Source organism: Carcharhinus amblyrhynchos, chromosome 16 (assembly GCF_965287045.1).
Source record: "Carcharhinus amblyrhynchos chromosome 16, sCarAmb.v2.hapA, whole genome shotgun sequence".
Classification (NCBI taxonomy): domain Eukaryota; kingdom Metazoa; phylum Chordata; class Chondrichthyes; order Carcharhiniformes; family Carcharhinidae; genus Carcharhinus; species Carcharhinus amblyrhynchos.
Genome location: NC_137339.1, coordinates 8,487,123 through 8,510,799, shown reverse-complemented (window position 1 = coordinate 8,510,799; position 23,677 = coordinate 8,487,123). Strand labels below are relative to the sequence as shown.

Genomic DNA, 23,677 nt, shown 5'->3' with positions numbered 1-23,677 from the left:
GAGGGAGGAGAAATAATGGAGTGCAAGCCTAACTGAGAGGTCATCCCAGGTCAGACCTGAATGCGAATGAACGCGAGGCGAAAATTACTCTGCTTCAGCGGGCTCTCCTGATGAGAGTCAAGATGAAATATGGCCCATTAAATAATTCACACTTAAACCGACTCCAAATTATCAAACCCTTCATTATTTATACAGCAGCTTTTGCAAGGGGTGGTTAGCAGGCAAATGATGACAGAAGGAACAAGGTTGTGCTGACATCAAGTTTATCTACCAAGTGACAAAAATTCTCCCCGAGGATTTCTTTCACTGTCTGAAAAGCATCGCGTTCCCGGCTGCGGTACCACTTCACCAGCAACACTTGTTCTTCTGGAGAGTGGCATTATTCATGCAGTGAGCATTAGCTAGTGGAGGGCTGAGAGGCTGATCTAATAGGAGGCTTTTAAACGCACACCGAGGTCTCAATGGCACGGAACCCTGACCCAAAAAAGAGGGACTGGATAAGATAAAGGCAGGAAAGATCGTTTGCGCTGGCAAGTGGAACTAGAACTTTTAGGGGGCACGGCCTCAAGATAAGGGGGAGCAGATGTAGGACTGAGTTGAGGAGGAACTTCTTTGCCCAAAGGATTGCGATTCTGCGGAATTCCTGGCCCAGTTGAGGCTCCCTCATTGAATGTTTTTAAGGTAAAGATAGATAGGTTTTTTGAGAAGTAAAGGAATTAAGGGTTATGGTGAGCGGGTGGGTAAGTGAAGCTGAGTCCAAAAAAAGATCAGCCATGAGCTTATTAATGGCGGAACAGGCTCGAGGGGTGAGATGGCCTATTCCTGCTCCTAGTTCTTATGTTCAAAGAAACCCTTGCCAGGCTATAGCGGGCATCACACAGACCATCTAAAACCCAGAAGTTAAAATTGGACAGGAACATGCACTGAATGTAGGGTTGACAGTTCCACTCTATTTTAACCCCATTCCTGTTGGTCATTGGATATTAAAGGTTTTAAAGTTTATTTATTATTGTGACAAGTAATGAAGTTACTGTGAAAATCCCCGAGTCTGTTTTAAAGGATCATCCCTTTAGCCCGAGGTTGCGCCCTCTGCTTCTAGTTTTTCTGATTAGTGCAAACATCTTCTCCACGTCCACTCTATCCAGGCCTTGCAGTATTCTGTAGGTTTCAATAACATCCCCCCTCATCCTTCTAAACTCCAACGAGTACAGACCCTCAACCATTCCTCATATGTCAAGCCATTCATTCCAGGGATCATTCTTGTGAACCTCCTCTGGACTCTTCCCAAGCCCAGCACATCCTTTCTTAGATATGGGGCCCAAAACTGCTCCAAATGGCATCTGACCAGAGCCTTATAAAAGCTCAGAAGTACATCCTTGCTCTTGTAGTCAAGTTTATCATCAATTCCTAAGATATAGGAGCAGAATTAGGCCACTCAGCCCATCGAGTCCATTCTGCCATTCAATCATGGCTGATGTGCTCCTCATCCCCATTTTCCTGCCTTTTCCCCCTAACCCTTCAACCCATTACCAATTAAAAATCTAACTCCTCCTTAAACTTACTCACTATCCCAGCATCCACCACACTTTGGGGGGTAGCAAATTTCACAGATTCACAATTCTTTGGGAGAACCAGTTTCTCCTCAAGCCTGTTTTAAATTTGCTACTCCTTATCCTAAGACTATGACCTCTTGTCCTGGAGTACCCCACCAGCAGAATTCCCCTACGGTGCTCTGCCTCAAACATATTCACAGATTCTGCTCCCACTGCCTTTTGAAGATCCAGAAACTCACCACCCTCAGAGAGAAAAAAAAATCTCCTCTCTCTCAAATGAGCGACTCCTGGGGTGGAATTCTCCCAAAAAAATTCTAAGTGCCGAATTTGTGTGAAAACTGGAGTAATTCATGCTGGTTTTTTTCAGTGGGAGTTCAGAGCAGAATGTCCCACACACTCTGCACTACGGAGGTCACCAGTGTGAATATCATTAAATTTTAGGGGACTTATTCCCACTGGAGAGGCTGAAATCAGCGCGCTGAGTGAGCCATTGCGCACGTGCTGATCTATCAGTGCCGAGTTGGTGTAGGCGCAGTAGCCCCCGCACCTACTGCCTCCCAATTGCTGGCAGCTCGATCGCTGGCCAGCCCTGCGACCTCCGCTACGCCCGCTCTCCGCCTTCCCAAGACCTGGTCGCTGGACACCTGCCGACCATTCCCGGTCCAGCCTCGAACCCGCGCTCCCTCCCAGTCCACTCTAATCTCCAGCCCCCATCCCCGATTCCTCCCCCTCTCCCCCCCCCACAGTCCCAACTCTTCCTCCCCCCCCACAGTGCCGACCCACCCCCAGCAGGCTAACTGCCCCCACCCTGGTGAAAAAAATAAGCACCGCGGGATGGGAGAATCGCAGCCCTTATTTTTTTTTTAAAACAGTGACCCCTGGTTCTAGATTCTCCGGGAAGAACCATCTTCCCAGCAACCACTCTGTTAATCCTCCTCAGGATCTGTTTACCAATCCCCCTTTGCACTGTCAAGGACAACAAAATAGGAACAAGATTATATATTTCTTCCACCTAAATATATATAATATTTATAGTTTTTATCTCACCAGTTGGCTCTCCCCACTTTAAGATGCTTCTTAAAAATCTAACGCTTGGTCAATTGACCTAATATCTCCTTCTTTAACTCTTTTTTTTGTTTGGCAGCTTCCCCTCCCCTCCCCACAGTTCTATGAAGCACTTTGTTTTACTCCGCAGAAGGCGACACATAAATGCAACTGATTGTTGCAGATGAAGGCTTACACCAGGGTAGTGTCGATACTCTGAGCCACTTTGGGAAGACACAGTAAGAAGTCTCACAACACCAGGTTAAAGTCCAACAGGTTCCTCACCCGACGGAGGGGCAAACCCCAAAAGCTTGTGGGTTTACTGTCAAATAAACCTGTTGGACTTTAACCTGGTGTTGTGAGACTTCTTACCCCTCGTCCAACGCCGGCATCTCCCCATCATCGCTTTGGGAAGTGCGGACTTCCTTTTGTCTCAGTCCAGGTGAGTTTCCCTGGCCTGTTTTGCAGTAAGGAGGGGTTGGCCCTCCCATTCTGCTGCTCAGTCACAGAGAATCGCACAGGAAACATAACCTGAGATCAAACCAAGGAGGGAACGGTAAGAGCCAAACACCAAACCACGTGGGCCACTGAGGAACCCATTAATCTGTGAGCAGTGTCCTGAGTGTCAGCCAGGATTCCCCAGAGGCACATCAAGAGCACCAGGTGGTTTGAATCGAATCCATTTCCTGTTTAATGGTGTGCCGGGCGCACAGCTGTGGGCCCACGCAGGTGACTCACCCAATAAACTCTCGCTGCCAACTGCACAGTTACCCACTGACATTTCACAAGAACATAAGAAATAGGGCTAGATGGCCTACTCCTGCTCCTTCGAGCCTGCCCCGCCATTCAATAAGTTCATGGCTGATCTGAAGTGGATCAGTTCCACTTTCCCACCTGCACCCCATGACCCTTAATTCCCTTATCTATCAGAAATCTATCTGCCCGTGTCTTAAACATATTCAACGAGGTCGCCTCCACCACTTCAATGGGCAGAGAATTCCAGAGATTCACCACCCTCTGAGAAGAAGTTCCTCCTCAACTCCGTTCTAAACTGCCCCCCCCCCCCCTTATTTGGAGACTGTGCCCTCTAGTCCTGGTTTCCTTTCTAAGTGGAAAGAATCTCTCTACCTCTACCCTATCTAGCCCCTTCATTATCTTGTATGTCTCTATAAGGTCCCCCCCTCAGCCTTCTAAACCCCAACGAGTACAGGCCCAATCTACTCAATCGCTCCTCAAACTAACCCACTCATCTCCGGTATCAGCCTGGTGAACCTTCTCTGTACTCCCTCCAAGGCCAATATATCCTTTTGCAAATAACGAGACCAATACTGCACACAGAACACTCCCTACACCACAATCATTCCTCTACTCGTCACAGAAACAAATTGGTGGCAATGCTTTCCCCACTCCTCCCCGTCACATTCCACTGACCTCGGCTGCAGGCCTGTAGCCTGGATCTTGGGGGCAGCACAGTGGTTAGCGCTGCTGCCTCACAGCGCCAGGGACCTGGCCTTGGGTCACTGTCTATGTGGAGTTTGCACATTCTCCCTGTGCCTGCGTGGGTTTCCTCTGGGTGCTCCGGTTTCCCCCCCTCAGTCCAAAGACGTGCAGGTTAGGTGGATCGACCATGCTAAATTGCCCCTTAGTGTCAGGTGGGATTAGGAGGGTAAATCTGTGGGGTTACAAGGATAGGGTGGGATTGTTGTAAGTGTAGGCTCGATGGGACAAATGGCCTCCTTCTGCACTGTAAGGATTCTATGATCTAAATTTTATTTTGAAGGGTTGCCCACTCTTGCTATAACTACGCACACATCTGTCAGAATCTACAGAAAACACTGGAAAATCTCAGCAGCATCTGTGGAGAGAGAATAGCGCCAATGTTTTGAGTCTAGATAACCCTTCATCAGTTCCGAGCTTAGAATCATAGAATATCTACAGAGAAGGAGGAGGCCATTTGGCCCTACGAGCCTGTGCCGACAACAATCCCCATAACCCTGCATATTTAGCACCCCCCCCCAATCTCCCTGCCATTAGAGGGGCAATTTAGCATGGCCAATCGACTTAACCTGTGGACTGTGGGAGGAAACCTGAGCACCCGGAGGAAACCCAGGCAGACACGGAGAGAATGTGCAAACTCCACACAGTCACCAGAGGTGGAATTCAACCAGAGTCCCTGGAGCCATGAGGCAGCAGAGCTAACCGCTGTGTGCCACAACGGGTTACCCTGATGCAAAGTGTTGGCTCCATTCTCTCTCCACAGGTGCTGCCAGTCCTGCTGAGATTTCCCAGTATTTTCTGTTTTTGTTACAGATTCCAGCATCGTATTTTGCCTTTTATCTGTCTAGTTAATGTTAGCCTAAACCATTTTCTGTATATACCTGTGCTGCTAACTTGTTTGGAGGTTGTGTGGTAGTCTCCCTGCTTCTGAGCCAGAGACTCCAGGCTCACAGTTCCCACCCCAGGATTTGTTGGCCAAGGAAGGTATGTTCGCAACAGGGTCAAATAGACTGAGTACCAATTTGCAGATCTGCAATGGCAGGTGGACAGACTAGGAGAGGTTCCTGCTCGGATATGTGAATTGGACTTCCAGAGTCAACTGTAGCACACCACCACTGCACAACCTTTTCAACACAGCCCCCAGTTAAAAACAATTAGTCCCATGTGACCAAAGGTATGCAAGGAAACCTGTTCCCTCTGTAGGGGAGGTGGTGCCCTAGTGGTATTATCCTTAGGCTATTAATGCTGAAATTCAGCTAACGTTCTGGGGAACCTGGGTTCGAATCCCACCACGGCAGATGGTGGAATTTGAATTCAATAATAAAAAAACTGGAAGAATCTACTGATGACCATGAAACCAATGTCAGAAAAACCCCATGTGGTCCTTTAGGGAAGGAAATCTCCTGTCCTTACCTGGTCTGGCCTACATGTGACTCCAGAGCCACAGCAATGTGGCTGACCCTCAACCGCCCTATGAAATGTCTGAGCAAGACACCCAGTTCAAAGGCAACTAGGGATGGGCAATAAATGCTGGCCCAGCTAGTAACACCCATCTCCCACAGATGAATAAAAAAGAATGACGGAGCTCATTTAGGGATGGTCCACTTGGCCATAGGTTTTGATCTTTCTGCCAACTGCCCTGGACTTCTCCTCTGCTCCTGGAAGGTCACCTGGGGTCACGGAGGAGGGCCTCAATGTTTCCACAGTGCTATTCCTAACCAATTCCTCAATAAAGATCAGCTCAACAATAACAGATGACCTGGTCGTTCGTTACATTGTTGGTGTGGGATCTCCCTGTGCGCGTGGATTGGTTGCTACATTTCCTACACTACAACAAAGGTTGAAAAAGCTGCTTCAGCATTCCTCTTTTTAAAGGCTCCTCAAGTGTGGCCATGGCTGGCAAGGCTACTAACTGCAGCCATTCCCAACGACCCCAAACAAGGTGCTCGGTGAGCTGCCTTCTTGAACCGCTGCAGTCCACATGGTGTAAGTACACCCACTGTGCTGTTAGGGAGGAAGGTCAAGGATTCTGACCCAGTGAAGGAACAGCGATGTGTTTCCAAGAAAGGACGGTGTGGGTCTTGGAGTTCCCTTATTGTCCTTCTAGGTGGAGAAATTGAGAGTTTGGAAAATGCTGTGGAAGGCTCTTGGTGAATTGCTGCACTGCATCTTGTAGATGGTACACACGGTGGCCACTGTGCACTGGCGATGGAGGATGGGGATGTTTTATGATGGTGGCTGCTTTGACCTGGATAGTAAACAAGCTTCTCAAGTGTCGTTAGACGCATCTGGGCAAGGAGACACCATTCCATCACGCTCCTAAACTTACATACGATCTAGGAGCAGGAGTAGGCCACCTGGCCCCTCGAGCCTGCTCCGCCATTCAATAACATCATGGCTGTTCTTGTTGCAGACTCAGCTCACCATAACCCTTAATTCCTTTACTGTTCAAAAATTTAATCGACTTGTGCCTGTAGCTGGGAGGCGAGTTACTCACTGCAGGATTCCCAGCCTCTGACCTGCTCTGGTAATCACAGTGTTGATATAATCAGCCCAAGCCTGAAATAGAAGTCTTTCTCTTCTGTCAAACTGTGATGGAGGTGAGATTCCAAATACACCCACAGCTCTCTCTCCCTTCCCAAACCGTGGTGCTACACAAGTAATCCCAGTAGTGGTCTAAAACCTGGCCGGAGTATTTAGAGGAGGGGTCTAGATTAATAACGCATTCCTCTGGACTCTTCCCCTGTGAAGTTGGCAACTGCGGAAATAGGAACAGTTACACCTCCCCCTGCATCTTGAAGGAAGTGGATGAAGAGGCCTCTAACACCACTGTCCAACCAAGAAGAATGGCAGGTGACTCTGGCAGGGTCTCTGCTGATGCTGTACCGCAAACAGCCACAAGGAGGAGCACAAGGCAGGTTGAAGGTGGCCTTCCCATGGGAAGTTCCCAATGCAACCTTGTGAGAAAACCCAGGTTTATTTGGTAGCACAAGCCACAAGCTTTCGGAGGAGCGCTGCATCTCCACATCATGGAAACCCAAGCCCAGGAATGTGCCAGGTATGAAGTGAAGTCAAGTGTGAGGGCCCTTGGTGTAAGTGCCAGCTGGATAGTGTTCAGCCTCTCAGCCGGGTCACCATAACGCCATAAGATATAAAAAGAGCAGAATTAGGCCATTTGGCCCATCGAGTCTGCTCTGCCATTCGATCACGGCTGATATGATTCTGATCCCATTCTCCTGCCTTCTCCCCCTAACCCTTGATCCCTTTGTTGATCAAAACCCCACTCCAGGGACATAATCCAGGCTGACACTACACTGCGGTACTGAGGGAGTGCTGCACTGCTGGAAGTCCCATCTTCTGGGTGGGACATTAAACTGAAGCTCCATCTCCCACTCTTGGATGAAGGTGAAATGACTTTTAAGGGGCGTCTTGACAAGTACATGAATAGGATGGGAATAGAGGGATATGGTCGCCGGAAGGGTAGGGGGTTTTAAATTAAGTTGGGCAGCATGGTTGGTGCAGGCTTGGAGGGCCGAAGGGCCTGTTCCTATGCTGTAATTTTCTTTGTTCCTTGTTCTTTGACATCATTTGAGAAAAAAAACACAGACAAGTTCTCCTCAGCATCCTGGTGAGTGTTCATTTCTTACACAGCATTGATGCTTTCCTTCATCAATGATTTGTGGGATCTTGCTGTGCACAAATTGGCTGCTGCATTTCTTACATCACAAATCGTGACTCCATTTCAAAGATGCTTCGCTGGGCGTGAAATCTTTTGGGATATTCCAAGATGGTGAAAGGCGCTAAATAAATGCAACATTCTTTCTTGCATGCATGGCTCTCTGGCTGCCAGCATTGGCCTGGCATCAGTTCAAATGAATTGTCTCATTTTCTTTCCCAACTGAGACCTCTGGCACAGTGGAATAGTGGTTAGCACTGCTGCCTCTCAGCGCCAGGGACTTGGGTTCAATTCCCAGCTTGGGTCACTGTCTGTGCGGAGTTTGTACATTCTCCCCGTGTCTGTGTGGGTTTCCTCCGGGTGCTCCGGTCTCCTCCCACAGTCTGAAAGACGTGCTGGTTAAGCGCATTGGCCGTGCTAAATTCTCCCTCAGTGTACCCGAATAGGCGCTCGAGTGTGACGACTAGGGGATTTTCACAGTAACTTAATTTCAGTGTTAATGTAAGCCTACTTGTGACCCTACTCAACAAATAAACCTTCTTGGTGAAATTTTTTTTTTAAAAAATCAATACTAAAAGATGACAACTTGTGGTATCAAAATCCTGCATATCTCAATGTTGGAGGGGAGAGTTTTACCCGCTCCCCTCGAGTACAACCTCCAGAACCAAACGAGAAAAGTAGAAAGGGGAAACTTCAAAAAGTTCAAACTAAGACAACCTGTCTACCACAGAGACACTGCAGGAATGGTTATGCAACTGGTGCAGGTGTGCCTATTGCCAGAAACGAGTATCCCCCGACTCCCACCTCCCCTTCTCTCTCACACACACACACACAGGCTGCAGTTCACATGTTGGCACGTGTCCAGAATACCACAGCTGTGAAGAAGGTTGGCACCAGCATTCAAATAAAATAACAACTTGCCTGGATAAAAACTCCCTCTCATCTCGCTCTCGTTTTTTTCCTCTCTCTCTCGCGTACACGCAGCCTGCCGTTTACCAAATGTTGGCAGGTACCCAAGTCAGGGCATCTGTTACTTAATACTGGCACAGGAACCCGCCCTGCGTTTCCCCCACAACCCACCCCACACCCTACTAATAAAATAGGTCCAATAAAGGCCTCTCATTAACTTAATAGATTACAAAACCCAAACACTAATGTGTAATACAAACATACCGATGGATTCCACATTCACAAGTTATCATCAAATATAATATTAAACTGGGGAATAGGGGGGAAAAATGTACAACGTCTTGTTTTTGTACAAACAAGAGTTACGTTACTGCAGAAAGTCAAAATTACCCCCAGCGAATTAGATTTTTGAGGGAACAGAATGATTCAGGGGCAGCGCAGTGGCACAGTGGTTAGTGCTGCTGCCTCACAGCGCCGGGGACCCGGGTTCAATTCCCAGCTCGGGTCACTGTCTGTGTGGAGTCTGCACGTTCTCCCCATGTCTGTGTGGGTTTCCTCCCACAGTCTGAAAGACGTGCTGGTTAGGTGCGCGGGCCGTGCTAAATTCTCTCTCTGTGTTACCCGAACAGGCGCCAGAGTGTGGCAACTGGGGGATTTTCACAGTAACGTCACTGCAGTGTGAAGGTAAGCCTACTCGTGACACTAATAAATAAACTTGAACACCATCCCATAAGAGGGAGGAACAGGAGGCCATTCAGCCCCTCCAGCCTGTTCTGCCATTCAACAGGATCATGGCTGACCTGACACACTCCTCACGTCCACTTTCCTGCCCTTTTCCCCGTCACCCTTGATTCCCTTACTAATTGGAAATCCATCAATCTCAGCCTTAAGTAAGTTTGTGGGAGCTTGTTGTGCACAAACTGAATGCTGTGTTTTCCTACGTTACAACAACAACTGCATTTCGCTGGCTGTAGAGCACTTTGAAGTTGGGGCTATATAAATGCAAGTCCTTCTTTCGCTCATCCCCGGATGGGTCTGGCTGACCCATTTATCTCACTCTCGCTGCTTGCCACCCAAGCAAGGGGCGGGTTAACCTGGACAGCGGGCCACTGCCAGCTGGCACTGACTCAGGTCAGCTGTGACTGGGGAGAGGGCTTCTGGTGGTTAACTACAGAGAGAATGAATGGGCAAACGTACACAGAGCCACATCGCAGAATTACCACACAACAACAAGCAGCTGTCTTTGTGTAGCACCTTCAGGGCAGGAAGCGTATTTCACACGAATGATTACCGAGCAAAATGTCAGCGCTGAGACACAGACAAGTGACCAGGTGCTGGGTCAAAGCACTCACCAGATGGAGAAGCAGTGTGCTGAAAGCTCACGATTCCAAATAAACCTGTTGCACTTTAACTTGGGGTGTTGACAGACTTCGTGCTGTGCTCACCCCAGTTCAACACTGGCATCTCCATAAGCCCCCAATCCCCATAACCCCACGTTTACCTCACTAATCCCCCTGACATTTAGGGGCAATTTAGCATGCCCAATCAACCTAAGGCGGGGAATTATAGGCCGGTTAGTTTAACGTCTGTGGTAGGTAAAATGTTAGAATCCGTCATTAAGGAGGAAATTGCGAGGCATCTTGAAGGGAATTGCTTGATAGGGCGGACGCAACACGGTTTCATTAAAGGGAAGTCGTGTCTGACAAATTTACTGGAGTTCTATGAGGATGTGTCTAGGGCAGTGGATAGAGGAGAGCCGGTGGATGTGGTCTTTCTGGATTTTCAGAAGGCGTTTGACAAGGTACCTCACAAGAGGTTATTGCAGAAGGTCAGGGGACATGGAGTTGGGGGTAGGGTGTTAGCGTGGATAGAGGATTGGTTGTCAAATAGGAGGCAGAGAGTGGGGGTCAATGGGTGCTATTCGGATTGGCGGTTGGTGACTAGTGGGGTGCCCCAGGGGTCGGTGCTGGGGCCTCAGCTATTTACCATTTATATAGATGATCTGGAGGAGGGAACCGAGTGCAGGGTGTCGAAATTTGCTGATGACACCAAGATTGGGGGAAAGGCAAATTGTGCGGAGGGTGTGGAGAGTCTGCAGAAGGATCTAGATAGGCTGGGCGAATGGGCCAGGAAATGGCAAATGGAATTTAATGTTGGCAAGTGTGAGGTGGTCCACTTTGGTAGGAAGAATGGTAGGAAGGACTATTACTTACGTGGCAAAAAACTGCAGCAGGCGACGGTGCAGAGGGACCTCGGGGTCCTTGTGCATGAGTCGCAAAAACCCAGCTTGCAGGTGCAGCAGGTGGTCAGGAAGGCGAATGGGATGCTGGCCTTCATAGCGAGGGGGATTGAATATAAAAGTAGGGAGGTCTTGCTGCAGCTGTATAGGGCATTGGTGAGGCCGCAGCTGGAGTACTGTGTGCAGTTTTGGGCACCGCACCTGCGCAAGGATATTTTGGCCCTGAAGGGAGTGCAGAGGAGGTTTACTAGGCTGATACCGGAGTTGAGGGGATTGAGCTATGAGGAGAGGCTGAATAAACTAGGCTTGTACTCGTTAGAGTTTAGAAGAATGAGGGGAGATCTCATTGAGACGTATAAGATGATGAATGGGATGGATAGGATAGAGGTGGAGAGACTCTTCCCGCTCAAAAAAGACAGTAGGACTAGGGGGCACAGCCTCAAGATAAAGGGGAGGCGGTTTAGAACGGAGTTGAGGAGGAACTTCTTCACTCAAAGGGTGGTGAATCTCTGGAATTCTCTGCCCGTTGAAGTGGTGGAGGCTGCCTCGCTAAATATTTTTAAGAAGCGGGTTGATGGGTTCTTGATAAGAGAGGGGATTAAGGGTTATGGGGAGAGGGCGGGAAAGTGGAACTGAGCCACGACAGATCAGCCATGATCTTATTGAATGGCGGGGCAGGCTCGAAGGGCTAGATGGCCTACTCCTGCTCCTATTTCTTATGTTCTTATGTTCTTAACCCGCGCATCATTGGAGTGTGGGAGGAAACCCATGCAGACACGGGGAGAACATGCAAACTCCAGACAGACAGCGAATCGAGGTCAGGGTTGAACCCGGGTCCCCGATGCTGAGAGGCAGCAGCGCTAACCACTATGCCACCGTGCCACGCTGATGCTCTGAGATTTGGCGTGCGCGAGAGAAAGCTTTACCTGCCAACGTGGCTGAGTTTAGCACGCTATTGGCACTAAAGTAGGAAAAGATGACATTTTCCAAGACCGACTACTGAGATATTCAAGGCACCGCATAGAGATCTTTTCATCTAGAAAATAAAACCTCATCCAACCTCCCTTTCGCTTTTCGATTCTGCATGGCAACTCCGCCATGTGGGATGTCTGTACGGTCAGGGAGCCAGGAGGGGACACCGCACATCCAAACCCAAGCCTCTTCCCTCTCAAACGCAAAACTAACTGAACGGTGAGCTGCAACGCCAACAAAGAAATTTCCACCCAGCTGTTCAGATGAAGATTAAAATGAACATCTGGGGCTGAGGGGAGGGAGCCGGTAGCGAGGGGGGGCGGGGAGACTGGGAAGCACTCGGGCAGACACTACACAACGTGCCCCCTCCACAACCCTACCGATCTACTTTCCTCCTCTCCTGGTCCCCGCTGAAGCGGACGCCCCCCACCCCGCTGTGGTGCAGTCCCACACTGATATTCAGTATCTTGCTCGAGTGCTGATTCTTCATGCAAGAAGACAAATAGTGAGCCCTCCCCTTCACATTCCACTCGCAGCAGGAATCCAGAAGCCTCTACCGATAATTCCTCCCCCCACCCCAATTAACCACCGGAGTTAATCCGAATGAGAAAAACCCGCACAGATCCGTCCCCATGCAAAATGTAGGGAGTGACTATTAGGCCCATCCTACCTGTGCTGGCTCTCTGAATGAGCTATTGTGTTAAAACCCACGGGCCTTCTGCTCTTTCTCAACAGTTAAAAATAGAATAGAATCCCTACAGTACAGGAGGAGGCCATTCAGCCCATCACGTCTGCACCGAAAAGAATCCTATCTAGGCCCTATCCCCGTAACCGCACATGTTTACCCCGCTAATCCCTCGAGCCGACACATCCCAGGACACTGAGGGACAATGTAGCATGGCCAATACCCCTAACCTGCATATCTTTTGGACTGTGGGAAGAAACCGGAGCACCCAGAGGAAACCCACGCAGACACAGGGAGAACGCGCAGACTCCACACAGACAGTGGCCCAAGCTGGGAATCGATCCTGGGTCTCTGGAGCTGGGAGGCAGCAGCGCTAACCACTGCGCCACCATGCCGCAAAAAAATTATTTTAAGCATGTGCTGACTTTACTTTTCAAAGTTTCTACTTCCATTCTGGTAATGCATTCCAGTTCACAACTCACTTTATAGACAGAAGTCCTAATTTCCAATTGGCTTTTTCTCCCCAATCATCATATATCTATATCAGCACGGTGGCTAGCACTGCCGCCTCACAGCGCTAGAAGCCTTGCTTTGATTGCCGGCCTCAGGTCACTGGCTGTGGAGTTTGCACATTCTCCCCGTGTCTGTGTGGGTTTCCTCCCACAGTCCAAAGACATGCAAGTTAGGGTGCACTGGCCATACTAAATTCTCCCTCAGCGTACCCGAACAGGCGCCAGAGTGTGGCGACTAGGGGATTTTCACAGTAACTTCATTGCAGTGTTAATGTGAGCCTACTTGCGACTAATAAATAAACTTCAGAACCCCTTAAACTTTAAAACCCCTCAACCCTCCTGCTATTCCTCACACACCCAAATTACCTCCAAAAATTTGAATGAAATCTCGTCCTCAACTTTCTGCCTCTCGAGGAGAGCAGTTCCAGCTTCTCCAGCCTCTCCACATAACAGAGGCCCCTCGTTGCTGGTGCCATTTTGGTAAAGCTCCTTTGCAGCCGCACCAAAGGCCTTGACATTCTTCCTAAAGTCTGGTGCCCAGAATTAGACACCAGCTGGGACCTAACCAATGATTTATGAAGCTTTTCGCACAGCTTTTGTCCTCTATTTATAAAGTCATAAGTTTTGTATGTTTTTTATTATTGGCCTCATTACATGAATAGTGTATTCTCGAAGGAAATTTGTATAACAGTTACTCTTGCATAACGCTAACTGGGGTAGTCCTCCTCTCTGTATTATAATAGTTATCCATGATTATAGAATAGAAGCACAGGATCAGTACATTGCAGAATAGGCCATTCGGCCCATTGAGTCTGCACTGACTCCCTGACAGTGTCTCTTACTTATGTTCTCTCCCTCACCCATCTCGTAACCCCACACATTTACCCTGGCTAATCCATACATCTTTGGACACTGAGGGGCAATTCAGTGTGGCCAATCCACCTAAACTGCATGTTTGGACACTAAGGGGCAATTTAACACGGCCAACCACCTAACCTGCATATCTTTGGACTGTGGGAGGAAATTGGAGCACCCCGAGGAAACCCATGCAGACACGGGGAGAACGTGCAGACTCTATACTGACAGTGACCCAAGCCAGGAATCGAATCCGGGTTCCTGGCGCTGCGAGGCACGCTTACTTTCACTTAGTTACTAATCTCTTGTACCTGTTGCAGATTGAAAACATTAATAAATGTGATGCTGCCCATTGCCAGTTGATGAATATAATTCTTTTTAGGAATATAAGAGAGTTGCTAAAAAGAATTGAGGAGATTGATGCCACGGAGACCAGAGTGTGCAACTACACGTGACGGTTGACATGGAAAAATTGAATGGGAAATGTTGATGGAAATGCATGAAATTAAATTTTAATTCCAAGAAGCAGAGGGTTGTGGACAATTTCTGAAAGATTTGTAATAACTCAGGTTAATATTCACAGATCACCTGCAGCCATGTGTGATGGAAGTTAATCATTTGTAAAACAGTGTCACAAACACACTGTCTCAATGCATTATATGGATGCGGGAAAAATGTTAAATGCTTCAGAGAAATGTTCTGATTTACAAAAAAAAAACCCAAGGCAATCAACAGCTGGCAGTCCTGAACCCATCGCTGTACAGACAGCTGGCGCAGAGTGGCATTACAAAGTATGGTTCTGTAGGAGACTGAAAAATCACACTGGTACAGGGAGCTTTTACACCCCTCCCTATCTGAATACCCTCCTCCAGTCCACAGAAAACACCATAGAAAGCATTCTTTCTGGTCTACCATACAGCTTGGTCTGGGCTCCTGCTCTGCCCAAGACTGGGACGAACTACAAAAGGTCGTGAATGTAGCCCAATCCATCACGCAAACCAGCCTCCCAGCCATTGACTCTGTCTACACTTCCCACTGCCTCCGCAAAGCGGCCAGCATAATTAAGGACCCCACGCACCCCGAACATTCTCTCTTCCGTCGGGAAAAAGATACAAAAGTCTGAGGTCATGTACCGACTGACTCAAGAACAGCTTCTTCCCTGCTGCTGTCAGACTTTTGAATGGACCTACCTCGCATTAAGGTGATCTTTCTCTACACCCTAGCTATGAGTGTAACACTACATTCTGCAGTCTCTCCTTTCCTCCCCTATGAATGGTATGCTTTGTCTGTATAGCGTGCAAGAAACAATACTTTTCACTGTATGCCAATACATGTGACAACAATAAATCAAATTAAATCCTAGAACCCTCTGAGATCTCTGCACACCTTCAATTTTGTACTCCCAGTCATCCCCAATCGTAATCCCTCCATCAGTTGATTGATAAAGTAAACATAGGCCAAAAGCTTCCCCATGCAGGGCAACCTAGAACAGGAAGTCACAGGTATTGGTTAAGGGTGGCACTGTGGTTAGCTCTGCTGCCTCACAGCACCAGGGACCCGGGTTCGATTCCCAGCTTGGGTCACGGTCTGTGTGGAGTTTGCACATTCTCCCCATGTCTGCGTGGGTCTCCTCCGGTTTCCTCCCACAGTCCAAAGATGTGCAGGTTAGATGGATTGGCCATGCTAAATTGCCCCTTAGGTATCAGGGGGACTAGCTAGGGTAAATGCATGGGGTTATGGGGATAGGGCCTGGTTGGGATTGTAATCGGTGCAGACTTGATGGACTGAAAGAATTCCTACAGCGCAGAAGGAAACCAACGCGAGCCGGTAGATTTAAAACTGAGAAAAAAGGGGGAATTGTCTTCTCGTAGATGGTGGTGAATTTGAGGAACTCACTGCCCCACAGTGCGATGGAATCTGAATCATTGAATAGTTTCAAGAAGGAGATAAATATAGTTCTGATAAAAATAATGGGTTAATAGGAGATGGAATTCCCTCCCTAAATCACTCTGAATCCCTACCTTACTCTCCTCCTTCAAGGCATTATAACCCATGTTGTTGACTGAGTTTTTGGCCACCTGTCCTTTACTTTCTTTTGTGACTGGGAATCAAAAAAGGTGCCTTGGGACATTTGACAACACTAAAAGGCGCTATATCAATGCAACTTGTTGCTGCTGAAACGCTGACCACCCTGCCATAGTGCATAATGGCAAAACACAGCAGCAATAAATCACAAAGAGTAGGGCCGGAGTGGGGGAAGGTTCCAAAAACCTCGAGGAGACTCGAGGGTTAAAAGCTTCAAATGTCTTTTTTTTTTTCCCCCCCCGTGCAATACAAAATGCAGTCCAGGTGGCTCACCAGAATGTTTGTGTTGTCAATAGACGAGTCAGACAGCTTTCAATTCTCGCTTGCCTCACGTGTTCAGCCTGTTCCCTTTTTCTCCACACTGTTTGCACTCTCGCCCTCTCTCTCTCTCTCTCCCCCCGAAGGTTTCTCTCGCCTCCAAAAAAAAGAGAAAAACACACCGTCCCCGCGAGCTGCAGCGACCTTCACCTTGCCCAGGCGGCCGGCCCTCGCGCACACAGCTGTCAAAGCTGCCCCTGGGCAGTCGGGCAGGGCAGGGCAGGGGTAGGAGAGCCTGTGCCCGATACAGGCTGCCTGACTGATTCGTCACAGCTTTCATGTTCCGGTTAAATCCGAGCCAAACAGTTCCGACTGTAGAAAGTGTTTGCCTTTTAATACGAAGGTGGGGGTGGGGGGAGAAGGTCTGAGGGAAGGGGTGGGGGGGGGGGGGGGGGAGGTGGGGTGGGAGATGACAGGAATGACTGCAGATGTCACTGCTGGCACCGTGCCCGTGAAATTAGTGTTGCTAATTCTTTTATATTTCAATTACCCAAACTGTTAAGATTATTTCAGACGAGCAAGCTTCAGTCAACGAACACTTTCCTCGCATAACGAGCTCCGTTTGTACGAAGGAGGTCTTTTAAAAAATTTTTCTTCTTTAAAAAAAACAAAAAAAAAGGGGAGAAAGTAAACGGCGGCAGGAAATTTAAAATAAACAAAAAAAAAAGACCCAAAACCGTTGGCTTCAATCACCCGAGTGTTCTTACTCGAGCTGAGTGGGTTCTGCTCCCACTTAAAAAGGTCACAGCAGAGAAAGGTTTCCATCGGGGCGGCACGGTGGTTAGCACTGCTAACCTCACGGTGCCGCAGACCCGGGTTCGATTCCCGGCTTGGGTCACTGTCTGAAAGAGTTGCTGGTTAGGTGCATCGGCCGCGCTAAATTCTCCCTCAGTGCACCCGAACAGGTGCCGGAGTGTGGCAACTGGAGGATTTTCACAGTAACTTCATTGCAGTGTTAATTTAAGTGACAATAATGAATAAACCATTACAAATGTTGATTGGCCATGCTAAAATTGACAGGGGATTAACAGGGTATAAATATGTGGAGTTATGGGAACAGGGCTAGGTGGGATTGTGGTCGATGCACAATCGATTGGGTATGAATGTTCCCCTTAACGTACCAAGTAACTTTCGGGAGAATTAATCTGTTGGAAAGGGGTGGTCAGTGCAGACTCAATGGGCTGAATGGCCTCCTCCTACACTGTAGGGATTCCATGCGTCAACCATACATCAGAAATGCGATGAGACATTTATCCTTCCCACATCAGCTAAGGTCTCTCTGAGCTGGATAGCCAATCTTTCAGTAAATACTCGGCAAATCTATGCCGTCAACGGACAATAGGCTTTCAATGCTCTTAAAACTGATTTCACTTATTGGAACATGCGAGGGGGCAGTGACAGCAGACTTCCAGCCAACCAGACTGGGCCCAATCCAAAACTGAAAGAAAAACAACGCACTTATCAGCAGTACCACCCCAATGGTCAATTCTTCAGGGCAGAACTTGTTTACTTCTCGGCGATTTACAAAACTGTACCAGCGGAACAAATTTCCAAACGTCCAACCAGAATATTTCCACATTCAACGCCTGTTCTTAGCATCTCGACGGTAAAAACACATCCAGCACACAGGGCCAACTTGGAGACAATGTCAATTCATTTAGGTTGCCCAGACCAGATTTTCCTCATCACCACCCTGGGCATTTCTCCCCACCACCGCCCCCCCCACCCCAACTAAGCTTCGTGCTGTCCTCAGTTGCCCAAACTCTAACCCTTGAGCCAGGAGGTCATGGGGTCAAACTCCACTCCATCTACTTGGACCCAGAGCCTAGGTTGATGGAAAAGACTTACATTGGTAGAGAGGACCTTTCACAACTGCTGGCCCCTTTCAATACTTTCAAACTTCCCTCACAAAGGATCCCAAAGCACTTCACAGCCAATCAAGTACCTTCAAACCTAATCACTGCTGCAACTGTAGAATTATAAAATCCTACAGTGCAGAAGGAGGCCATTCAGCCCATCGAGTCTGTACTGATCACAATCTTACCCGGGCCCTATCCCCATAACCTCAGTTACCCTAGCTAGTCCCCCTGACACTAAAGGGCAATTTAACATGGCCAATCCACCTAACCCACACATCTTTGGATTGTGGGAGGAAACCCACAGACACAGGGAGAAGGTACAGACTCTAAACTGACAGTGACCCAAGCTGGGAATCGAACCCGGCTCCCTGACGCTGTGAGGCTAACCACTGTGCCAACCTGCCACCCAAAGGAAGTGGAGCAGCCAATTTGTGCACAGCAGGCTCCCACAAACCGCAGCCTGATAATGACCAAATGTAGTCCTTTGGTCAACGCACTTCCATGGGCGATAGGCTTCCAATGTTCTCAAAACTGATTTCACTTATTGGAACCCGAGAGGGGCAGTGACAGCAGGCTTGATGTTGGTTGAGGGATTAATATTGGCCAGGACACCAGTAAGAACTCTCCCTTCCACTTCTCAAATAATACCACGGTCGACTTCACAGTCACCTGTGAAGCAGGTGGAGTATCTACATCTCAAATCAGTAAGCGGCACATCTGACAGTGTAGCCTTCACTCAACGTTGCACTGCAGTGCCAGCCTGCAGGTGCTAGTTTTTAGGAAAGGTGCGAAGGATCCCATGACACGACTTGCGGAGCGAGAGTCCTCACAATTATCACTGCCTCCCCTCTGGCTCCCGTACTTGATAGAGAGATTTCCCCTTCTGACAGATCACAGTCTGGCTGTGACGCACTCAGAGGGACAACGTCCAACCCACATCGGTGACTCATCCCGGGTGCTAATACTCTCAGTCAACAGGTCAAAAGCTCTAAACGCAGCATTACTCCTGGGCTGCGTTTGACGCAAATCACACATCTGTCTCCTCACACAGTATTCTTGTTTCTGTGTGAAAGTCAATGACAGCACAAGAACCCAACAGAGACTAGACCAACAGAACCTAGTCAGTAAATTTAAATTGCTGAAAAAGGTAAATAAAAAAGATGGGGAACTAATTTTAAAAGGAGCTTTCTATCAGGTATTAAGAATATGAGGTTTTTGTGGCACAGTGTATTACAGTCCCTGCCTCTGAGACAGAGATTTCCGAGTCCCAACCCAGGACTTGATGGCCAAGGAATGTGTGGTCAAAAATAGAATCCCTACAGAGCAGATGGAGGCCATTTGGCCCATCCAGTCAGCACCAACCACAATCTCACCCAGGTCCTATCCCCACTTAACTACCCTGCTAATCCCTCTAACCTTTCACATCCCAGCACACTAAGGGCACGTCCAATCCACCTAACCCGCACATCTTTGGACTGAGGGAAGGAAACCCATGCAGACACGGGGAGAATGTGCAAACTCCACACAGACAGTGACCCGAGCTGGGAATCGAACCCGGCTCCTTAGAGCTGTGAGGCAGCAATGCTAACCACTGGTTGAATGTCAACCTACAAAATCCTTCCAAACACGTCAATGGCTGGCAGTAAGAGTGGGAAACACTCCTGGTCAGTGAAAGTTTGATGCGGAGTGGTGACCCCCCCCGCCACCCAAACTATAAGCCCCTGATGATAGGCTAGTGACACGTTTTGGGAATTGCTAGCTAGGGAAACGGATGAAAGTCTACCTTAGCGCGTCGCTAGGTGTGGGAAGAGATGTCGTAATGGTATTTAGGAAATTTGCCGATGACAGGCATCTGAGATTGCAGAACTGCCATTATCTGATTGGTAGCTGAACGAGCAGAAGGGGTTAAGTGGCCGGTTCTCGTTCCTATCGACTTGACTTCTCTACTCAAAACAGCGAGGAGCGGAGATAACCCCAAAATTGGAGCTCGGTCACTTAGAGGTGATGTCAGGAAACTCATCTTCACAGGACGGAGTGGAAATCTGTAACTCCCTCCTTCAAAACATTGTTGTTGGGGTCAAATGATAAATAAAAACCAAAACGTTGGTGGATTTTTGTTAAGAGTGCCTCGCTGTGCAGGCACCGGCTGCCTTGTTTCCCAGGTTATAACAGCGGCTACACCTCAATAAATTACTGCACTGAAGGAGAATCTGATACACAAACGGGATGTTTGCCTGGGAAACATTTTGGGATGTGCCGAGGATGTCAGTAACACCATTCCAATACGACTTTATTTATTTCCGTGCTTTCCATTTTCACGTCTGTCACCCAGACCTGTGTTCCGATTTGCACCAAGTTCTGTTTCCCTATCACCCCTGCGCTCGCTGACATACACCGGCACCCAACTGAGCAACCACCTGATCCCAAAATCCCCATCCTCGTTTCCAAGTTTCTCCATAGCCTCTTCCCCTCCCATCCCCGTGGTTATCTCCAATCCCACTCCCCTCATTCTCTCCTCCTGGGCAGCACTGACATTCGCGGCCAATGCTTTCTGTGGCCTTGGAACTCCCTCCCTAAGCTTCCGCCTTTCAGACATACTGTGAAACCTCGCCCTCTTCGCTTACCCTCCTCATATCTCCTTGCGTGGCTCAGTGTCAGTTTGCTCACCACCCATCTTCTCAGGGGCAATTAGGGAATGACAAAAAACAACAAACGCTGGCCCAGCCAGCGACACTCACCTCTCATCAAACAATATGAAAAGTTCTCCTGTGAAGCACCTTGCAATAATTTTATTAATTTGATTTACTGAATAATATCGTGCAGAAGAGGCCCATCGGCCCATCAAGTCTGCACCAACGCCATGACATGCCTTTCCCTGCCCACCTAATCCCACCTGCCAGCACTCGGCCCGTAGTCTTGAATGTTACGACGTGCCAAGAACTCATCCCGGTACTTTTTAAAAGGACGTGAGGCATCCTGCCGCCACCACCCTCCCAGGGAGGGCATTCCAATCCGTCACCACCCTCTGGGTAAGAGGAAGATTCTCCTCAAATCCCCCCTAAGCCTCCCATCCCTCGCTAATTTATTACTGTCACACGTATACAGTGAAAAGTATTGTTTCTTCCACATTAGACAGCCAAAGCATAGCGCTCATAGAGAAGAAAAGGACAGAATGCAGAAGGTAATGTTACATTCATAGCTAGGATGTAGAGAAAGATCAACTTAATATGAGGTAGGTCCATTCATAAGTCTAATGGCAGCAGGGAAGAAGCTACTCTTGAGTCAGTTAGTATATGACCTGATTTGATTTGCTTTATTATTGTCACATGTATTGGGGCACAGTGAAAAGTATTGTTTCTTGCTCGCTATACAAAGCATACTGTACTTTTGCATCTTTCTCTGTGACGGAAGAAGGTGTCTGGTGTCCTTGGTTACGCTGACTGCTTTTCCGAGGCAGCAGGAAGTGTAGAAGGAGTCAATGGATGGGAGGCTGGTTTGCGTGATGGGCTGGGCTACGTTCACAACCCTTTGTCGTACACGAAGGACGCTGTATATTAATATGTTGCTGTTGTCGTTTTGGCGATCCCCACCACTCCACCCTGTCCCGTTTATGTATCGGATCCTGCTTCAGTGTAGTAATTAACCCTATAATTAGCTCTGCTTTCAACATAGCGAGGAGAAATCCTCAGTCACTGTGGAGGATGCCATTTGGCTCCGCGCCCAGTTCAGTATCTGTTCCTGGGAACAATGCCAGAGGATGTTAACATTGCAACTTCATGCTGTGGATGTGGCTTTCCAGTGTGTGACGTCGCCATGGCTGCAAGCAAATGGCTCGGTAAAGTACAATGTGAGAATAAGAGAGAGAGAGAGAGAGAGAGTAAACGAGAGCGAGAGCAAGAAAGAGAGAGAGAGAGAGAAAACCCCAGAGGATTTTGCAGATCCATCTATCTTTCTTTCACCTCGATTCTCAAGAGATCTTCAATTGGTGTCAGTCGGAGGACTGCGTGATGCTGTCAGTGCCAGGCACCCCTGGGAGAGGGTAGAGAAAACATTACAATGTTGGAAAATGCCTGTGCGTACAGCAGGTGAGTGCAGGATTGGACATGAATGGGATATAGTCCCCTGTGGTAGTCATTCTCCACCACACATGAAAATTAGCCATGTGGACATGTTACCAGAGGGTGCCGATGAAACAGACTGATCCGAGATTTTTTTCAGTGACACCACTCGGCCCTTGCATTTCCCTAGACAGAGCTTCAGGAAGAGGGGGAGGGAGCTGGCTTTAAGGGGCAGTTTGACCTTTCCCGTTCGTCAGTGTTGCGTCTTCCCTCAGTGCGCGCAAGCAACTCTGGAGGACTGGACTCACGCAAGTGAAAAATAAGACAAAGACAGCTGTAAAAGGAGAGGATTTGTTTGCTCCAGGATAGTGGGTGAGCTTGTATACAAATGAACGCGCACAGAACGAGCGGCACAGTGGTTAGCACTGCTGCCTCACAGGGACCCGGGTTCGATTCCCGGCTTGGGTCACTGTCTGCGTGAAGTCTGCACGTTCTCCTCGTGTCTGCGTGGGTTTCCTCCCACAGTCCAAAAGATGTGCTGGCTAGGTGCATCGGCCATGCTAAATTCTCCCTCAGTGAACCCGAACAGGCGCCGGAGTGTGACGACTAGGGGGATTTTCACAGTTAACTTCAGTGCAGTGTTAATGTAAGCCTACTTGTGACACTAAACTTTAAATTTAAACTTTAGTTCATTGGAACTGGTGGACAAGAAAATAAACCAATGCGCACCTTGTTCACCTTCTACCAGTCTGGGGGCGGGGGGGGGGGGGGGGGGGGGTTGTTGAATTCTGATAGCAATGAATCTCTTCCAATTAAGTCTGCAATGGACTCAAACCTGAGGTGTGGGCTACTGCAGTGTTATAGAGCGCTTTGGGACCTGGGGTTTGAAGTTATCAGCTCAATCTCACTTAAGGGACATCATGAGCAGAATTACTCAAATACAATGTCCAAAAATGGTGAGTCTGGATGATTGCTAGGGGCAATAATCTTCAGGATGTTCAGGTTGATTGCTAAGATGGAAGACTTAGCGCGCTGGACAGGGAGCCGGCGGATCTCCTTATCCTCCACTTCTCTCAGGACAGCTCAACCAGATATTGTGCCTTCAGGATAAGGAAACAAGACACATGGGTTGGAATGAAACATATAGACTACATTCTTCCTGAGGTGATGCAGCAAAATATTTTGGCACAGGTGCGGGCAGCTGCTCAGTTTTATTGTCTCTGATAAACTCACTCGCACAAACAAACCAACCAGAGTCTTATCCTTTACCATGAGGCTAATTTCCTCCAGTCGGTTGACACACTGGAAATGAAGGTAGAGACCCGGTCAAAACTTCTAACGTAAAGCGAACTTGCTTCGAACCTTACGGCTGGAATTCTCCAACCTCGCCCGTGGCTGGAATTATCCAGTCCCGC

At 48.4% G+C, this 23,677-nt stretch overlaps 1 protein-coding gene across 3 annotated transcripts in view; it reads right to left on the bottom strand.

Moving 5' to 3' along the window:
- LOC145353814 (protein CBFA2T1-like) overlaps positions 1 to 23,677 on the bottom strand; it is a 124,885-nt gene that overhangs the window by 42,468 nt on the left and 58,740 nt on the right. Inside the window, exon 1 of one of the 3 annotated variants that reach the window (XM_080204644.1) lies at positions 16,301 to 16,415. The exons of the other annotated variants lie outside the window; for them this stretch is intronic. The gene's annotated coding sequence lies outside the window, so the exon portion shown is untranslated. Of the gene's footprint in view, positions 1 to 16,300; positions 16,416 to 23,677 lie in introns of those variants that run through there. 3 annotated transcript variants of the gene reach the window in all.